Source organism: Periophthalmus magnuspinnatus, chromosome 23 (genome assembly GCF_009829125.3).
Source record: "Periophthalmus magnuspinnatus isolate fPerMag1 chromosome 23, fPerMag1.2.pri, whole genome shotgun sequence".
Lineage (NCBI taxonomy): Eukaryota > Metazoa > Chordata > Actinopteri > Gobiiformes > Gobiidae > Periophthalmus > Periophthalmus magnuspinnatus.
This window is the reverse complement of record NC_047148.1, coordinates 21,054,441-21,072,792: the sequence shown is the minus strand read 5'-3', so window position 1 is coordinate 21,072,792 and position 18,352 is coordinate 21,054,441.

Below are 18,352 nucleotides of genomic sequence, written 5' to 3'. Positions count from 1 at the left end.
ACACCTGCTGTTCTGTGTCATTTTACCCCACAACATCCTTTATGGTCACATTTTCCCAGGATGCAAAGGGAGTTTTGTATTTCTGGTTAGGAGGACAGCCAAATAAATACCAAATATCTCTGACACAGCAGGGCTAAGTATATTTATAGATGTATAAATGTCGTAGGATATGTCGTTATTGAGGCTACAGCGGCGGGGCACATCTGCAGCGTATCTCCAGTTCTGTTGACGTTAATTTAAAGAAAAAAATTGGAAGTTAAGATGCTGTCTGTGTTCGCAAATTGTTTGTGAAGATGCAAAGCCGCTCACAGTAAGAACGCGTGTTTTTCAGCGCGATAAAACGCCTAAAATGTACGAAAAATCTATGTTTTTTTGGCTTTGACGCTTTAACGTACACATAACGTTTGTGTGTACGTTCCATCCTTATAAAATACACAAGTAACCAGAGCATCCAGCAGATCCAGTGACATTGGACACTGCAGAGGAGAACCGACTCTTCTCGAAGCCACGGAAACACAAGCCGTGATCCAGACCTCTCCAAACCGGCACGCCATCGCTCCGCACACAGGTCCCGGGCTAAGATTACCACCTTAGCCTTTCCCTCTTTGTGCACATCGCTATTGAGAGCAGAGCAGAACAGGAAAACAGGAGCTGCAGGCCTAGAGGCAGGATTAGCAGGTTTAAGGAACCAAAGTGACTTGTTTTGATCGTCATGACTGTGTGGAGGAAAAAAAAACGGAAGAAGCTTTAAACCCCTAATTGTCAGGCACAATTAAAAAAAAAAAAACATTTAAAAGCGTAAAAGCAATACTCCCATCTCTTATTGTGATGGATTTGTCAGTACTCAGTGACCTATATCTGCTAAATCTCCACACGGATGGTAAACAAACTTCTCCTTCCTTTGGACATTATAATTTCCATTTCATTTTTATTCTCTAATGAGCAATCACGCTGTTCTATAGATTGTTTTTACCTTTCTATTATTGGAAATGGAATGTTTATAAAGCACTTAACCACGTCAGGTTTTGTTCTTTGTCTTACACTTGTGACTTGAACTTTATATTTGCTTTTACACATATTTGTACTTACTAGAAATTCAAGCTCCAGGCAAACGTGAGTATCATAACGAGCTAATTCGGAGCCGGGTTGTTGACAGTAACGCCCCTTCCCGCTAATCGCAACGCTGGTTTAGCAGGGAGCAGGCGCTTAGCAACGCTGTCAATCAAACCTGTTGCTAACGCTAGCGGGAGAGACCTCGGGGAAAGAAGGCACCTGATTTGTCTCTTATTAATGTTTATATCTTGAGTTACGGACGCAAAAGCGAAATAAAAACAACAGGATCATGTAGAGCGGGTTAATCTGAACATTTTCAGATTAAAATGACGGAGACGGAAGCGCAGAACGTGATCACTTCCTGTTTGGATGCGGCGGCTAGCAGGTTAGCTTTGTCCATTTATATACAATCTATGCTCTCAAGACATGCAGATACAATATTTATGTTCATTTATCATTTGTAATTCATGCTAAGTGCAGGGTAACAGTTGTAATTTAAAACAAAATTAGCATATAAACACTTGCGGGGAAAAATCAGAAAATCTAAACGTACATTTTGCATTTGATTAAAAATTATGAAAGAAACAAGTGGTAGCAACAGTTTCAGAAATCCACCGAAGCCAAACACATTCGCTAAACAAGGACTTTCTTCTGGTTATTCTCACGTGTTTCCTAGTTTAGATACATTTTGAGATATTTTTAATCACAAATCTATGTCTGGCCGTAACTACACAGGAAATCACATGTGAAGTTCCCCCTCTTTAAGTTTCAATCACATTTATTTTCCAGTAACAATATTTGTCTAATCAATCGTCTCCCTGAAATCCAAACAATCAGTGCAGCAAGCTTCATTAGCGTGTGTGTGTGTGTGTGTGTGTGTGGACTACCAGAGTGCAGGCTCAAGAGATTAACTTATTCACACAAAATACGGATGTGTTTGCAGGATCAGACTGTGCAAAATGGATTTTAATGTGTCTTTTTACACGGCTGCATAACACACTGTGCATAATATGACGATTTTGATCATGTTTGGCTGAAAAAACGATATAGGGCTGGGCAATATGGGAAAAAATGAATCATGATTATTTTTTTTCCTCAAATTGATTGATCTCGATTTCCAATTTGATTTTATTTAGCCTTTTCAAAAACAAAATTAAAACAACGCTCAGTATTGATTTCTTGAACATAAACAATACAGACTTTTAAGCAGTGTAATTTAATAAAAACAATAAACATTTCTTCGCTCCAAAGTTTGAACTCTGCTCCAGTCCATTGTTTCACTGACAGAGGACAGAGTGTAGAGTTCCATATCATTGACGATTAGACACGACTTATTCACCATCTCTTAATCTTTCGATCTTTCGCGCCCGATATCGTACCCATCATAAACTAAGAGTGTCCTCTGATCGTCATTTCATCTAAAACTGTGCAATTCGAGCCAATAAAGACATTTTTGATCCACTAAAGACATCAAATAACTGACTAAAAGACGCCCGACAACTCTACATTTTTATATATATATGACTATTTATACAGAGAAATACTGTCCAGTGACTCCCAAAAGTCCTAACTCCACTTTCTCCTTTCTGTGGTGGTCCAAATAAATCCTTATATTCCAAATAAAATCATTAGTCGACAGCGAAAAACTCACCGACCGATGAGTCCACAGTTCATAAAACACTCACTTGGTTAACGTTAAAATAACCGAAAGCTTGAGATATGAAAATAAGACTATCAAGAAAAGAGGAAATATGTTGGCGTAGCGGAGGGAGTGGAGCAATGAAGGTCAGATGGCACCTGTTTTAGATCAGCTCTGAACAGCAGGGCCCTGAACGAAAGCATGTGGGCACAGCACTGCTCTGGTTTATAGGTGTGTGTGTGGAGGAACAGCAATAACCACAGGCACACAACACACCAGACTCTACTCCTTATACTGTGTTACATAAGAAATGCTTTTGAGAATGCATTGTTCTATTGGCCGGACCTGTTTGTTGATAGAGCATTTCCTCCTGAACCTGAACGTCTCATATGTTTGTGATCGCGGGAGATATTACTGCAACTCTTCAGTTTTTTTGTGAAAGAGGAGCATGTCAAGTGCTTGCCTTGTACCAGAACTGCATTATAATACACCTTAATTAGCCATAGGAAAGCATAAACAAAGACTTTATTCAAAATGAGAATGATTAAGAACGATGTAGTTAGTTAGAAATGAGCAGTAAGGGTTCAGGTTTTAATGAAATAGAAGACTTTGTTCATGCTTTATTAATGTTAATTATTAATGCCCTATACTTTTAATCTTCAAACAGGTTTAATAATCTGTGTGTGTGACGTTTAAGCACATTTGCGCATAACAATAACGGGAACGAACCTATTGCCGTTGTCAGAGAAACACAGAGAAATGTCACTCAGCTGATCCATAAAAGCAAAACAACACAGTCAAATGTCCATTTTACCAAAGAAAATTAAAAACGGGGAAGAGAATGTTGCAGATAGTGAGAATTCATGGTGTAAGCTGTGATGTACACACACTACACACACACATATGTTGCCTGCACAGGGTACTGTACTAACCACAAGAGGCGCCTGTCTGTGTTTGTGCCAGAGGCCTGGAGCTCCGCTTGAGCACAACACCAAAACAATGCTTCAGGTTTCTTGTTGTGTCATCCAATCTACTGTATGCTATTTTAGGTAATCCCTTATCAGCTCTGGCATATGTAACACCTGTTGTTTACCACGCAGTCGTACACCCAAACAGCTTTAACTTACACACACCAAAAAGCTCAGAGGTCCTACCATCCGACCTCTCCACCTCCACGTCGTGTCTATGGGGAGGCGTGACAGCTGGGGAGTGGATGCGAACACCCCGCAGCTGTAAAGGATGAAGTTTTTACAGTGTCCCCGACCGAGGAGCAGGTACAGGACAGAGGTGAGGACGGGAAACACTTGAAACTGGACACCAGGCAGGAGCTCTCTGGTACTGAGAGGACGAGCTCCACATCTGCTCTGTGTATGGGCACCTTCCAGTTTCAGTTTCCATACAACTTGACTTTATATGAGTTTTAACGCTCTTAGCTTTTCCACACCGTGCACTCTCCGCTTGACCTGGACGTACAGCTGGGACATTGTGACCTGCTTCTCAAAGCTCTCATCAGATAAACGAGGGTGGGTCTGGTTAGTGATGGGGGGGGGAGAACGCAGGTGTCAATGGATCAGCAGTGGCTCTAAACTAAGAGCGTCCAAAGAGCCACATCTTGAATTCGGAATGAATGAATAAACACTGTAAAATGCTTTGGTGTCTTGGCTGCTTTTTAAATCCAATGTGTTATTATTATAATTAGATCGATAGACCGAATCAACAATGCATTCTGAATTTAACATCTGAATTTATAAAATGCATTGATACAAACTGTCACTAACCAGAGCCACCACAACCCGCCCCTCGAGAACCAGGGGAAAAGTCTTATTGGCATCTTGATTTGTGTTTGTTTGTCTCCCACCGGAGCGGGGCCCCCTCTTTCTGTCCCGGGGCCAGTGAATTGTGCAGACAGTTCCTGGTTCCTTGTGGGCTTGTGGTTGGTGCTGCTCTGAGCCTGAGTGGGTGGCTGAAACAGGTCGCCTGGCCTTCCTCTTCAGACATGAGGAATGACAAAAACTTAGAAAAACAAAGGCTCACCAAAACCTCAATTGACTTGCACAATAAAATTCTAATTAGCCACCAACAATAATGATGATAAAGTATAGTCTAGACATGCTGGATGGAATAAAAAGGGGGGATTTTACGAGACCGTAACACTTGGTTTGAAACAGCCCCCAGAGTGTCGTCTGCAGTGCCAGTGACACTCTATATTATACTGGTTTATGAATAGTAAAACGCTGTTTTCTTGTTGCTGATGCAAGGGGAAAGTATGTGGCTGTTGTCAGACTCTGGGTCAGAGGATGGAAAGCGTTTTATTTGCTGCTGCTGTTTTATTGTTTCTTAAATGGTCTTTCATTTGGGATAACCCCAACCAACACTCACAATGGCAAGTGAGGCCATGTAAGAGTTTGTCTCTAGATTACTGCTTCTGTCAATCAACCAAACTGGAGGCCTCCACTTCTTCTATGAATGAGAAAGTCTGGAGTTATATGGTGCCTGTCAGAGTGATTACTACCACAGTTTCAAAACGGTTCTCACTGTCAGTTTGGGTCAACTCAATTTACACACAGAGAACTGTACGACGTAAACTATACACTAAAGATGCATTATGTAACTTTTCTGACTGGAGGTTTGCCACCAGTTTGTCTCATGAAGATGTTATCGCTTTGCTTTCTCTAGTATGTTTCACAATGCAGTATTAAACTTAAAAAACATATATATTTAGTATTTATTCAATTCCAGGTGTTTTTACAGGCAAAAATACCTTAAAAACATGTTTCAACTCTCCACAAACCCGACCTGTAACGTGACCAGGTGGCATCAAACAGTCCGACTTGTTTTGTCTGGGCATAACCAAACATGATCTAATTCTTTGTGTGTAAGTTTCATTGTTGGATGTAGTACAGAGTGAGCACATGTTTAAAAAGCCTCTATTTTGGTGGACCTGTGGTGAGGAGCAGTGTGCGGCTTCTTCCAGCTCCCCTTTCATCTGTTTTTGGAAACAAATGTAATGATTGTGGTGGACTTTGAAATGCGCCAGCGTACTCTAGTCTCCGTGGAAGACTTGGGCTGCACTTTGCCATCTTTCGTGTATCATTATGTGTTATTAAGTATGTAAGTATGTCCGTATTATGCGTCGCTCAGTTCAGTTCGCATCGAGTGTTAACATTAGGTAATAACAGGCTCGATATTTTCTGGAAAGCCGGTGCCGCAGTGTTTATTTGAGTTGTACTGGACAGAAGAGGAACGATCCACTTCCCACAGCTCCAATTTCAGACACTTTGAATGTTCCTGAAGTGCACTTGCTCATAGATTTGCATGTTCTCAATAGTTCAGCTCCTGCACAACGGCTGTACATACAGACCAGAGCAGGCCTTTAATGTGGTCTCTGCTCTGTTTCATAAAGAAGGGGTACCATGACTTTATGTCTGTCATATACTTTTTATAGACCTATATTTTTAAGCGTAAAATGTCTACCACGAGGATTGTTCAGTCAGTTTTAAGATTAAGGCGAATGTGGAAAAATATGAATGCAAGAACAGATCTTTTTGCTAATATAATACAAAATAAATGAAAAGTGCGCTATTTAATTTAATTTTGACACATGCAGGTTTACTTTAAAGATGTTGCATTATCATAGACTGTGGAACGAAACCTACAGCGATCAGCTCCAGTCAAATGAAGCTAATCGAGGCTAGTGGTTATAGCGACGAATCTGGAGACGATAGCAACCAAAGAGCCAATCGGGAGCGAAGGGGAAAGAAGGCGCCTGATTTGTTATTAACCCTGTAGCATCGGATGCTATCGTCGTCGATAGACTCGCGGTTGCGGACTTTCCATTACCGTAACTCCGCAACCGATTGTGCGATCACGTAAATTCAAACGGCGTCTCAAAGCGGAGGCATGAGGCTATTTAAATATTTTAGAGCGCAGTCAGTTGTTCGATGCGTCAAAGGAAAAATAAGGATGGATATGTAAAATTGAGGTAGTTACGTGAAAAAACGCAGTACGTTCTGATACTTCCTTTAATGTTATTTTTATGGCTAAAAATAATAAAAGACGAGCTGTACTGGTCTATAATGCGCTTGGTCCTTAAAGGGTTAACGATTACATCTTGATTTACAGACAAAATAGCGAAATAAAAATGCCGGGATCATGTAGAGCGGGTAAGTACGAACATTTTAAGACCAGAAATGACGAGTCTGACAGCAGCAGTTACAGAGAGAGGGGACGCAGTTTTCTAATGTAAAGTGAATTAGAGCCAGAGTCGTCGGAGTCGGAAGCACGTCCATGATCACTTCCTGTTTGGAACGCAGCGGCTAGCAGGTTAGCTATGTCCATTTACATATATACTGTCTATGGTTATTGTGCAAAATGTTCGTCAAAATCATGTTAAATCATTCTGTCATGTTAAAGTTGGCAATAGAGGACATTTTTTTTATCTCCAGTTTCCGCCTTAACGACCCAATTCGACCTTAAGGCTGAAACTGGTGACAATAGACGTTTCCAGTTTCAGTGTAGTTAGCTCCTCCCCTCAGATATGGATCAGACCTGGACGACTGAGGGTTTACACAGACATGTTAAAATTACTAAAAAGATGAATCAACTTAGCAGAGTTTGTATTGGGATTTCACGGTGATGCTGCCTTTTTCCGCCTTGCTAAAAGATGCTATCAAACTCCACTTGTCACTATCCTCATTTGCCCCCTGTCAGCGATTTTTGCCTCATTTAGAAAAGTACGCCTTGTTTTCGTCGAACTCAAAGCATTTATGATAATGACGCACGAGGCACCAGTTGACACATGCATATAAGGTCCAAAATAAGAGTTTACACTGAGAGCTAAACAAAGACTCCATTATGGCCAACTCCGGGACCCAGACAAGACGCTGACTGTTGATATTTCTGTTTGTTTAAACTTTTTACTCGCAGAGAAACAGTGTTAATTTTGGTTTGCGGGATGTTGGCGGTCGGGGGGTTGGAGAGCAGTGTGAAGAACAGATGGTCTGAGTAACAACCAAAGATTTTCCCCACTTTCTCTAGACGTGCACAGATAGAGGACGGTGCTCAAGAAACAACATAACACAGGTAAAGAGTCGTACAAATCTAATAACTCAATGCTGTTCCATGCCAGTAGCGTTGGCTGTTAAAAACCCTGTTGCTGTGTCCTTGGGCAACACATTACGCCGAGATTTTACCCAGGGGAGCTTTATCAATGAGGCAAATGCACTAAATTGTACAGCAGCTTTGGATAAAAAAAACAAACAAACAAAAAAAACGTATATTTGACAAATGTTGACCTTTCCTGCGTCGTTTTATAATGATCTTGACCTTTATCAGAACTGGAACACATTATATTTGAGCCCTCTTTTCCACGCTTTACTAAACTGCACAATATAAACAGCAGGTATTTCATTCGGCTTGTCAAAAGAATCGAAAATCAGATGCTAATCGATACTAAAACTAGTACCGGTTACCTTTCCTGAACACTTTTAGAATGATATTAGAGCTTTATCAGAGCTACTATAAGACCGCAGGGTGATATAAAGAAATTAATTTGTGTTTAAAGAGCGTTTTACAGTTTTCACGGTGGTATTAAAATCAATATCGGGTGTCAAGCATAGACTGTATATATAAATGGACATAGCTAACCTGCTAGCCATCGTGTTCCCTGGCACTAATTCACTCCTCTCGCTGTAAATGCTGCTGTCAGACTCGTCGTTTTGGTCTTAAAATGTTCGTATTAACCCGTTCTACGTGATCCTGGGGTTTTTATTTCACTATTGTGTCCGTAACTCTAGATTTGAACATTAATAAGAGACAAATCAGCTGCCTTCTTTCCCTGAGGTCACTCCCGCTAGCCTTAGCAACAGGTTTGATTGACAGCGTTGCTAAACCAGCGGTGATTGGCTCGTTGGTTGCTATGATATTCACGGTCGTAATTCCAAATATGGACTCCAAATTCACCCGTAAGCTTCATTTGACTGGATCCGAACGTTATGGATGACGTCACGCTTATTTCGTCCACTTTTTTAACCGTTTAAGGACATTATAGATCAGCGTAGCTCACCTAGACTTTTATTCTTTTTAGCCATAAAAATCTTGTTAAAGGAAGTATCAGAATGTACTGGATTTTTCACACAACTACCTCTATTTTACACATCCATTTTTACTATTTTTCCTTTGACGCATCGAATAACTGACTGGCACCTGCGCTCTGATTGGTCGTCTTCCAGGGACGACGTAGGCGCATTAACGTAATGACAGTAACATATTTAAAGAGCCTCATGCCTCTGCTTTGAGACGCCGTTTGAATTTACGTGATCGCGCAATCTGTCGTCGAGTTACGATAATGGAACGTAACCTCAACCGCAGCCTCGCTCTACCCGCGACGATAGCATCCGACGCTATAGGGTTAAACAGTCTATGATCCGAACTAATATAAAACCACATGATGACATTTAAAGAGCATTTTAACACGTTTGTATCCCTTGTAACAAAATTGACAGCAAGTATCAAGCCTTTACTATCAAAGTCTATGTTAAAATGTCAGTATTGTGATAAAACTAGTTCAGTAATAATCACAGAACTGCTAGCAACAACGCAGTCAATCACACGAGCCAGTAGCAAAGCCCCATTCCCAGCCCGGCACACATGGAAGTCTGTTCCCACTGCTCTCTTAAAATAGTCACCAAGGGCTTTTCAATTATACAGGCCACGCTCTAAGAAGGGGCCCAATCCTAAAACCAGAGTGTTTACCTCCTCTCTAAATCTTACGGGCTTTGATTAAGGGGGCAGAAGAGGACAGATGAGAAGCTGCAGCAGAGAGAGGACAGAGCGAAGGGGAGATCCGCTTCACTTCGGACACAATGGCTGCTGTAACCATCAGTCGTGTGTGACCGCCGGCTTGTTCCGTGATGTTAGAGGTCGTGGAGGTAAGACAGGGAACGTCTACACAGAACGAGGGAGTTATTGGACTGTCCGGATGTTCGAGTCAGAGCGAAAGTACTTATTAAAGCAAGTTAAAGGGGTCGGGATTTTACATGCCACACTTGATTTCGTTTAAGTGGTGGTTAAAATGTGCATCGTGTCAGCCGCGTGAGGAAGAGACGAAACTGCGACTACAAACGCTTCTACGTGCAGTTTCACAGTTTTACTTTCTCAGTAGTTTCCGAGCGACAGTAACTCATTTTGTAGACTGTTTGCCCACTTATCTGAAGGTTGGAGGTTCGACTCAAGCTCTCAAATCACTGAGTCACTGGTTGGCGGTGCAATTCTAGCTCCTGCACATGGATACTGTTGTGTTCTTGGGCAAGACACTTAACCCTCCTCGCCCCTAGTGTCTGCGTACACTGGTTTATAAATGTTTGTGTGAGTGTTTCCCTGTTTCAAAGCATAAATTTACCATCTCATATCCATAAAATTTAAATAAAACCCAGATATACGCTTCCAGTCAAAAGTTTGGACACACTTTTTGATTCATTTTTCTTTATTTTCATGATTATTTACACTGTAGATTGGCCCTGAAGGCATCAAAACTATGAATGGACACGTACGGAATGTAGTAAATGAAAAATAAACGCAAAATATTTCAAAACTTGTTTAGATTTACAACATTTCAAAATAGCCACGCTTTGCTTTGAACCGCGGTTTGCACTTTTGGCATTTCTTGACCTCGAAGTGAGTTATTTCCCTTTTTTCCTTCGCTACATAATCCTATACATCTTGCTTCGTATATTTGACGTCTTCTGCGTGTATATAAAATGCAGAAAGTGGTGCACAAAGAATAAATACACTGAATGAGAAGATGTGTCCAAACTTTTAACATTTTCACACATGGATTGTCCACCACAGTCCAGACCTTAACCCCATTGAGAATCTTTGGGATGTTCTGGAGAAGCTGCAGCGTCAAACTCGACCAGCGTCAGTGCAACATCTTGGTGGGAAATTAACGCAACGCTGGATGGAAATAAACCTTGTGACGTTGCAGAAGCGAAATCGAAACAATGCCACAGCGAAGCTAAAGGCGGAACAACCAAATATCAGAGTGTGTGACCTTTTTGTTTTGGCCATGTAGTGTATTTTAGCTCTTTTGATTTAAACCCATGTCACGCCAAAGAGAAAGAATCATTATTTGCCAAGCGTGCTGTGTTGTCATATGCAATTAGCGAAGTCATTTACGCTGGATAATCCATTTTATTTTGCGATTAATATTTCACTGTTGACAGAGTAGCCAATAGTACTGCAACGACGTCTGTCAGGGTTAATCTAACTATTTACCGCGCCTCCCCTCCTCCTCCATCTATACTTCTTTATAAATTCTTTCCAGCTCACATAAGATCGGGGATGTCTTGGTCCTCTACAAACCCAGAGTTCGTAGAGTTCAATCAAAGCCACGGACGTCAAGAATCAGTTATTTCCATCGAAGCTTCGGCCCTTCGCTGACCCCACCTTTAGTCGCATTTGCATGTGTTTTATGAATGAGCCTTAGTCACTGTTTGTTTCTTTTTTACCTGAGGATTCCCTGACTGTCATCATGGAAAAAAATACTCACCGGCTGCATTACGTGTGAGCGCCTTTGTGGTTTTTACAGAAGCAACGGCTGCGTCTGAGGGCGTGGGTGCTCCCGCTGAGGCCTTCGCACTCATATTCCAAGCTTTTATTAACCGCAGGTGCTCAGTTTGGGGAACCTGCTCAACCTGTTTGGACACACTCTAAATGGGAACATCTTTTATACAATGCCCAGATGGTAGTGGTGTGGGGCAAAGATGGCGCCTATCCCCAGCTAAAGCATGTTCACATTTAATATCTGCTTTAGTCGAGCTTTTACGCTTATTCCAAAACCACAAGTAGAAATCCCCTTTTCAGGAGGAATGGCAGCCTTAAAGCGAACGCACGTAAATCCTGGTACATAAGAAGAAGAACAGGAGAATAAAAAGAGTAACCAACAAACCATTAGATGTGGATTTTACACAGGCAAAGTGGTGAAGTGTCTTGCCCAAGGACACAACAATAGACGTCCAGTAGGTTCAGCGCGACAACCAAAAATAACAGACTTCAAATGATTCAAAACAGAGCTGTTCGTACTGTGCTGCGATGCCACTGCTGCACAAGTGTTACAAAAAAGCATCAGCTGTGGAGATGGGTGTTAGTTAAAAAAACGATTAAATTCAACAACGGTGTTTATTAGAAATATAATTCACACAAACATACCTAATGTCTCGTTTCAAAAAGTGTCCCTCAGCCAAAACAAACATTTTCATCCCACCAGACATGCCTCGAGAGGTGGATGTGCACCGCCGATAGCCAAAACTAACAAGCAGAAAAGAACTGCTTTGTATCGAGCCATGCACCTGTGGAATAGTTTGCCTAGAGACTTTATTAACATAGAAAATGTTTTAAAGGTCATTAAAACCAAATTTTATGAAATGTTCTGGATAGTATACGCTGTTACTTTGCTTTTAAACCTCTTTGTACAAAACGCAATCGCACGTTTAATGATAAATCTGTTTGTTTTGTGTGATTGAAATGTAAACTGTAATGTGTTATTGATGCAAATTGTGTATGATGTGGACCACTGTAAGAGTAATTAAATAAAATAGAGAAATATATAAATAAATCAATTAAAAAAATAAAAAATAAGTAAAACAAATAGAGAAACATATAAATAAATCAATTAAAAAAATAAGTAAAATATATAAACAAATAGATAAATATATAAATATATAAATAAATCAATTAAAAAAGTAAAAAATAAGTAAAATATATAAACAAATAAATAAATAGATAAATAAATAAAATATATAAATACATAAATAAATCAATAAAAAAATAAAAAATAAGTAAAATATATAAACAAATAAATAAATAAAAATAAGTAAAATATATAAACAAATAAATAAATAAATAAATAAAATAGATAGATAAATATATAAATAAAAAAATAAGAAATAAGTAAAATATATAAACAAATAAATAAATAGATAAATAAATAAAATAGATAAATACATAAATAAATCAATTAAAAAATAAGTAAAATATATGAAATAAATAAATAAATAAATACATTTTAAAAAATAGATAAATAGTTTGCACTGGCTGGAGCTGGAATCCAAAATATTAATCTTCTAATTATAAGGCGGCCACTGCAATCCTCACTACAAATTGTGAAATGATCTGATTCCAATAATCAAATAAGGAAGTGAACATTTTGTAATTGCTTTTAAACGTTGCCATAAATGATTCATGCACATTTAAGGCTACTTTAGTTTTTGGTTGATCTTTAATTCAGCAGGTCAAGTGCGGCATAAACAGAGGCGCGTGCTCTATTTGTGCCGGCTGGAGTCTCCGTGGATTAGGATTTCTAACGAGCTAGTCTTTATAGGAGGCCCATCATCCCTATGAATAATGCACAGAATATATTAACATTATCCAAAATGACGGAGCACCTGGGAGTCCACAGAGTCTGTTTATCAAAGGAAAGGTCACTGGATGTACTTGGGCTGTCCTACAGGGTCTTTTCCTGAGGACGCCATGTTTTATCGATCTATGGGGAATTAACACACTATAAGTCAATATTTACATTGCATATTATAGTGGTTATTTAAGAATTATATGAAAGAAGTTGATAAATTGTGTGAATCATGACAGTAAATCATCTGTGCAGTTTATGAAAGGTTTATTTTCTTCAGAGCTCGGTGAGTCATCTTTCGCACTCCGCAAAATGTTTCACCCCGGCAGCTGTGCGAATCGGCTTCGTTTGTTTCTTTGCTGCTAATGACGTTTTGTGCAAGATTTGGAACAGAGCAGTAAACAAGAATTAAAGCCATGACAAATGCCCATGTTCTACTCCACAGTTTGTTATTTTTTAATCTGAAAAGCAAAGTACAGACAAGCTTTGTGCCTGTGTGCTAATAGCTTAGTGTTAGGGCATCTGGTGTATTTAGGTTTGCATACAGATTTTACTATGGACTCCAAGTCTGCAAAGTCACCAAGGAACAAGACATAGTCTACAGTAAAGGCAAAGGGTTTCAAAAGTGACTTTGAAACCCTCATTCCTGTGGAAAACAACTGAATGACTGAGGTCGGTGCTGCACATTACAACAGGTACGAGGCAGCGCCTTCAGGTAAGGTCAAAGGTGTGAGATGGTATGACAGGTCAAAGGTCAAAGGTGTGAGACAGTGTGACAGAAGGGTTTCAATGGATTCATAAATTTGACTAAATACAACCCACTCCACAAAACGTTAGGCTAAACATCTACGGAGTTAAATCACTCGCTAAAAAGGCAGTTGGCACAAACAGGATCAGTGACATTCACTGAATTTACAAAATAAGACAGTGTTGTTGCTATGCTAACAGAGCAAATGTAACTCTCAACAATAGAGAGGGAATATTTTCACATTTTCTGAAAGGACATACTTTTCCCACTGGCTGGTGATTCTTTGGCATTTAAAATGTGGAAAACAGCTGTTTTGATTCACTGAGGTAAGCAGCATGTGAAAGTAACAACTTGTAAAATGTTCTTTCATGATTCAGATACAGCTATGCTACAGGCTGTTGGCCTGGTGGACACAAAGATTTAGCACCTACCATTCCAATAAAGACCACACACTGATTTGAAGGGAATGCTCGTACAATAGCAGAAAGATCCCAAACCATTTATGCAATTTTATTTATTCAGCAAGTCACTCACATAAAATATGTTGTGGATAGATTTTAACAACCACTTCGATTTTTTTTTTTCCAACATGGGGCAGATCAGGGGTCAGCCGGAATTTACAACCCTGTGGAGACAAGTGTGGTGCAATCTCATTCCACGTCAAGAGAGCGGTTTTAAAGTCCAGCCTCGGTCTCTCTCACACACACGCACACACACGTACAGTACACACACACGTACAGTACACACACACGTACAGTACACACACACGTACAGTACACACACACGTACAGTACACACACGCCTGTGGTGGTGAGCGCTTCATTCATGAATCGGCGCGGCTCACTTTGACAGTGCATACCAGCATTCATTCAAAATCCAGGGACACCCTTTGCTCTCTTTCTCTGCTTTCTCTCAAACCATTCATGCTTGACGAAACACGCTCCACCCAAACAGTGAGTATCTCCATGGTAACGCCTCTTGTATATAGGGCAACCTCCAAGGTGTGTTCCTGTGCGTCTCTACCTCCGCAGCCTTTGAACTGTGACAACAGTTGAACGTCAATGTCAGCAGATAAGGGGTTTCCCTTTTTACAGCCTCCGTCGCCACGGCAACATTCCTGAGTCGACAAACATTGGCCCAGACATGAGCTGCATACCAGAGGATCTCCCAGGAAGTCCAAGCAGAGCGTGTTGTTGTTGATGTTGCTATAGTAGTGGCTGAGGGCCAGGGAGTGTGCACAGGTGAAAGTCGGCACGTCGTCTACCTGTGACGACTGTTGTAGTAACGGAAGCAGCTTTATTTAGACTGTCATTAAACGTCACGGTGTCAACTGAGGTTATTATGCCGTTAAACTCTACTTCAGTATATAGTGTTATTATTTTTGGTTTTGGTTTTCCACACAGTTTGAACTTAAAACAATGATATAATTGTTGATCTTGAGGATCACAAGATGGGCCGGATGTGGTGGAGATATTTGTGACCTTTTAGCTCCTGAGCTGGAATTTCAGCCTGAACTTTAATGCTTTGGTGATTGTTTTTACATACTACATTTTGGTGATTCATTGTACAGCATTTGGTTAATAAAACTAAGACGAAACATCACATCTACTCAAAGAAATACGAGAGAAATAAGTTGTAAGATTTGGATTTTGTGCATTGCCAGTAAAAGAAATCTTTTGCCTTTTAGCCAAATTTCTTTTGCAGAGCTTGGACATTTCAATAAACCACAATAAACCACAACTCTCTGAGGATAACTGAGTTTATGGAGCTAATGATCACTAAACTCCTCAGTGGGCTGCGTTCCTGTGTGTGTGTGTGTATATGTGTGTGTGTGTGTGCGTACATGGTCTGTCATGGCCACCGGGGAGGTGTGAGGCTCGCAGCCGCTCAGTGCAAACATAAACTGAGTCCATCTGCATGCCTGGATCCCCTCCAACAGCAACAGCACACAAACACACGCATGCAGCACTATATGATATCATATGGTGTCAGTGGCTGTAGCAAAGCACCATTTGACGTAAATGCAATAATAGGCCCGGGGCAGATGCTTTGCAGTGTGCACATGCGGGCTAATGGCGTTTGTAATACACAGGACAGCACGCAGAAGTGTACAGTGATTCAGGTTACATCACAGCTGCAGTTTTTCATCAGACAGAATGAAAGTAGGACTAGTTTTGCTTTAGGTTTTAGTTTGTGAAGGCAAAGTATGGCACAGGAATGTCATTAAACAAACAAAGATATTATTATTGTGTGTACTTTGGGGTACTTCTACTTGAATTCTTCCATCACAACAGTTTCAATATTGTTAATTTGCTTAAAGTGCGGCAGCTGTGTTGTATGTTTATCGTTTTTATGGAGGTGTGCACGTACGGCTCTGAACCATTGTTAGTCTGGGCTCGAGAGCAGTTAGTCTTGGCTTGAGTTAGTGCAATTTGACTTGAGAACCACTTCTTCTTTTGTTTTACGTACCATTTCAGTCAAAATGCATCGCTCCTAATCAGCTGCTACTTGGGATTTCCTTTACTTTTGGTTTTGCTGTTGTTTCTGCAAATTTGAAGAATGTTGTTTTGAGTGATGCTGTGTAACAGAAGGCCAAAGCGAAAAAAAAACTAAAAAAACTCACCACGCCAGAGATTCGTCTTGGAAACCGCAAAGCCCATGGAGAGGAATCATCCAACAGAGTGTCTACACATGTGTGCTTCCAGCCCTAACATGCGTACATGGCTGAGAACTATCATTTGGTTTCAATTGCCAGTGTAACTTTAGTAACTGCTCGGATTCTTTAACACTGTGTGAAAACGAAAAGATAAATGACCCGCTGCGACTTACAGTAACAGCGTAACTACAATTTGATGAGTTCACTGTCATTGCTCTACCAAACAAACGCTAAAACGCAGGTGAGAGCCATTCCAGGAGATTATTTCAGGGATTTCAAGGTATGGAATCCAGCCAGGGCAAAAAAGCGAATACTTCACCGTCATCTCTATGTTTTGAAAATACACATCTTCAACTAATTATGACTTTCGGCGGTTGTCTGTAAAGGTCCGAGTTGCCGGGATACAACAAATAAAAGCAGCGGATTCCCAGCTGTATATACTGTACAGTTAACCATCCATCAAACTCATCCCATCTCCTCGGGAACGCCACACTTTCGCTTTGAACTTGTGGATGCAGGTCAAAACAAAGAGAGGGAAAAAAATCAGCAAATGTTTAAAGTCTTGTCATGACTTTCTTCTTATCAGACATGCAGACGGTTAATGCATATGGATTATTAGAGCCAGATTGGACTTACAGTGCAGGACTGATAACATCAACAAGTGTTTTTCTTTAATTAAGCGAGATATTGGTAAAAGTGGGAACAGGGAAGCAAGTGTCCATTCAGATTATCACCGCTTTTATAGGTCTGTTTTCATGTTTTGCACTTTTATAACTCGAAAACTGACACGCTACAGAAATTAAAAGTAGAAAAATAAAAGTGGTATGACAAGATATCCAGACTACGCATTCTCAGAAATCCTTACGTAAGAGCTGCTATGTCAAAACTCCATCACGCGTTTTTATCTCCACAGAAGAGTATCAACAAAGCATAAACACTGTCATTTATTATGTTAATCACTCTTCAAACTTGGCTTTTTCCAAGCGGGTACTCCACATGAGTCACCCAGAGGTTTTGCAGGTTTTGCAAGTTTCATGCTTCGAGATACAAGGATCCTGGTCCAGCAAGTAGAACCAAACAAACACAAAACACAAAAAGTGCAGTGAGTTGTCATGGCAAACTTCGATCTTAATCCTCATTTGACTTGACTTATGTGAATCCTGGTTAGAAATGTGAAAACAGTTACAACAAATCAGTCTGTAAATATTTGGGAAGGTTCTGTTACTGGACAATAACACTTAATATATTTACTGCACTTTCTCAAATCTATTTTTACAACAGTAGATCTCTTCAGACACCTGTTGAGCGCAAACAACGGACAAATGAAGGCCACAAATAAAATAAATAGGTCACATTCTGTCCTTTCCTGCTCAGCATTACTGTGAGAAACTCTGTGTAAATAATAAACTGTATCAACTGAATCCATGTAGAGATTAAGACCAGTTTTGTGGAACCTTTAAAGGAAATGCCAGGACTTTTTATTATAGTGGAGATGCTCTGCCGCCATCTAGAGGTTGATATATGTGACTACAGATGGAGAGGATGTTTGAATGTCTATGTGACTGTAACTCTTAAAACATAATCTTTGTGTGTTGTTGTTGTTGTTGTTGTTGTTGTTGAAGATGTTTGTGTCAGAAAAAAATCCAAAATGGTGGGTAAGACGTGCACTTTTTGCTTTTGAGTTCAAGGTTTTAGGCTAATTCTTAACATATGATAAAGATAAATAGTCTTTCACCTTAAAAAAGATGATTAAAGAAAAATAATCTTTACTTTACAGTGTGTCTTGTTTCGTGAAACAGGAAAAGTTACTGCAAACACAATCGACTCCACACTGGTCAAATGTGTTATGAG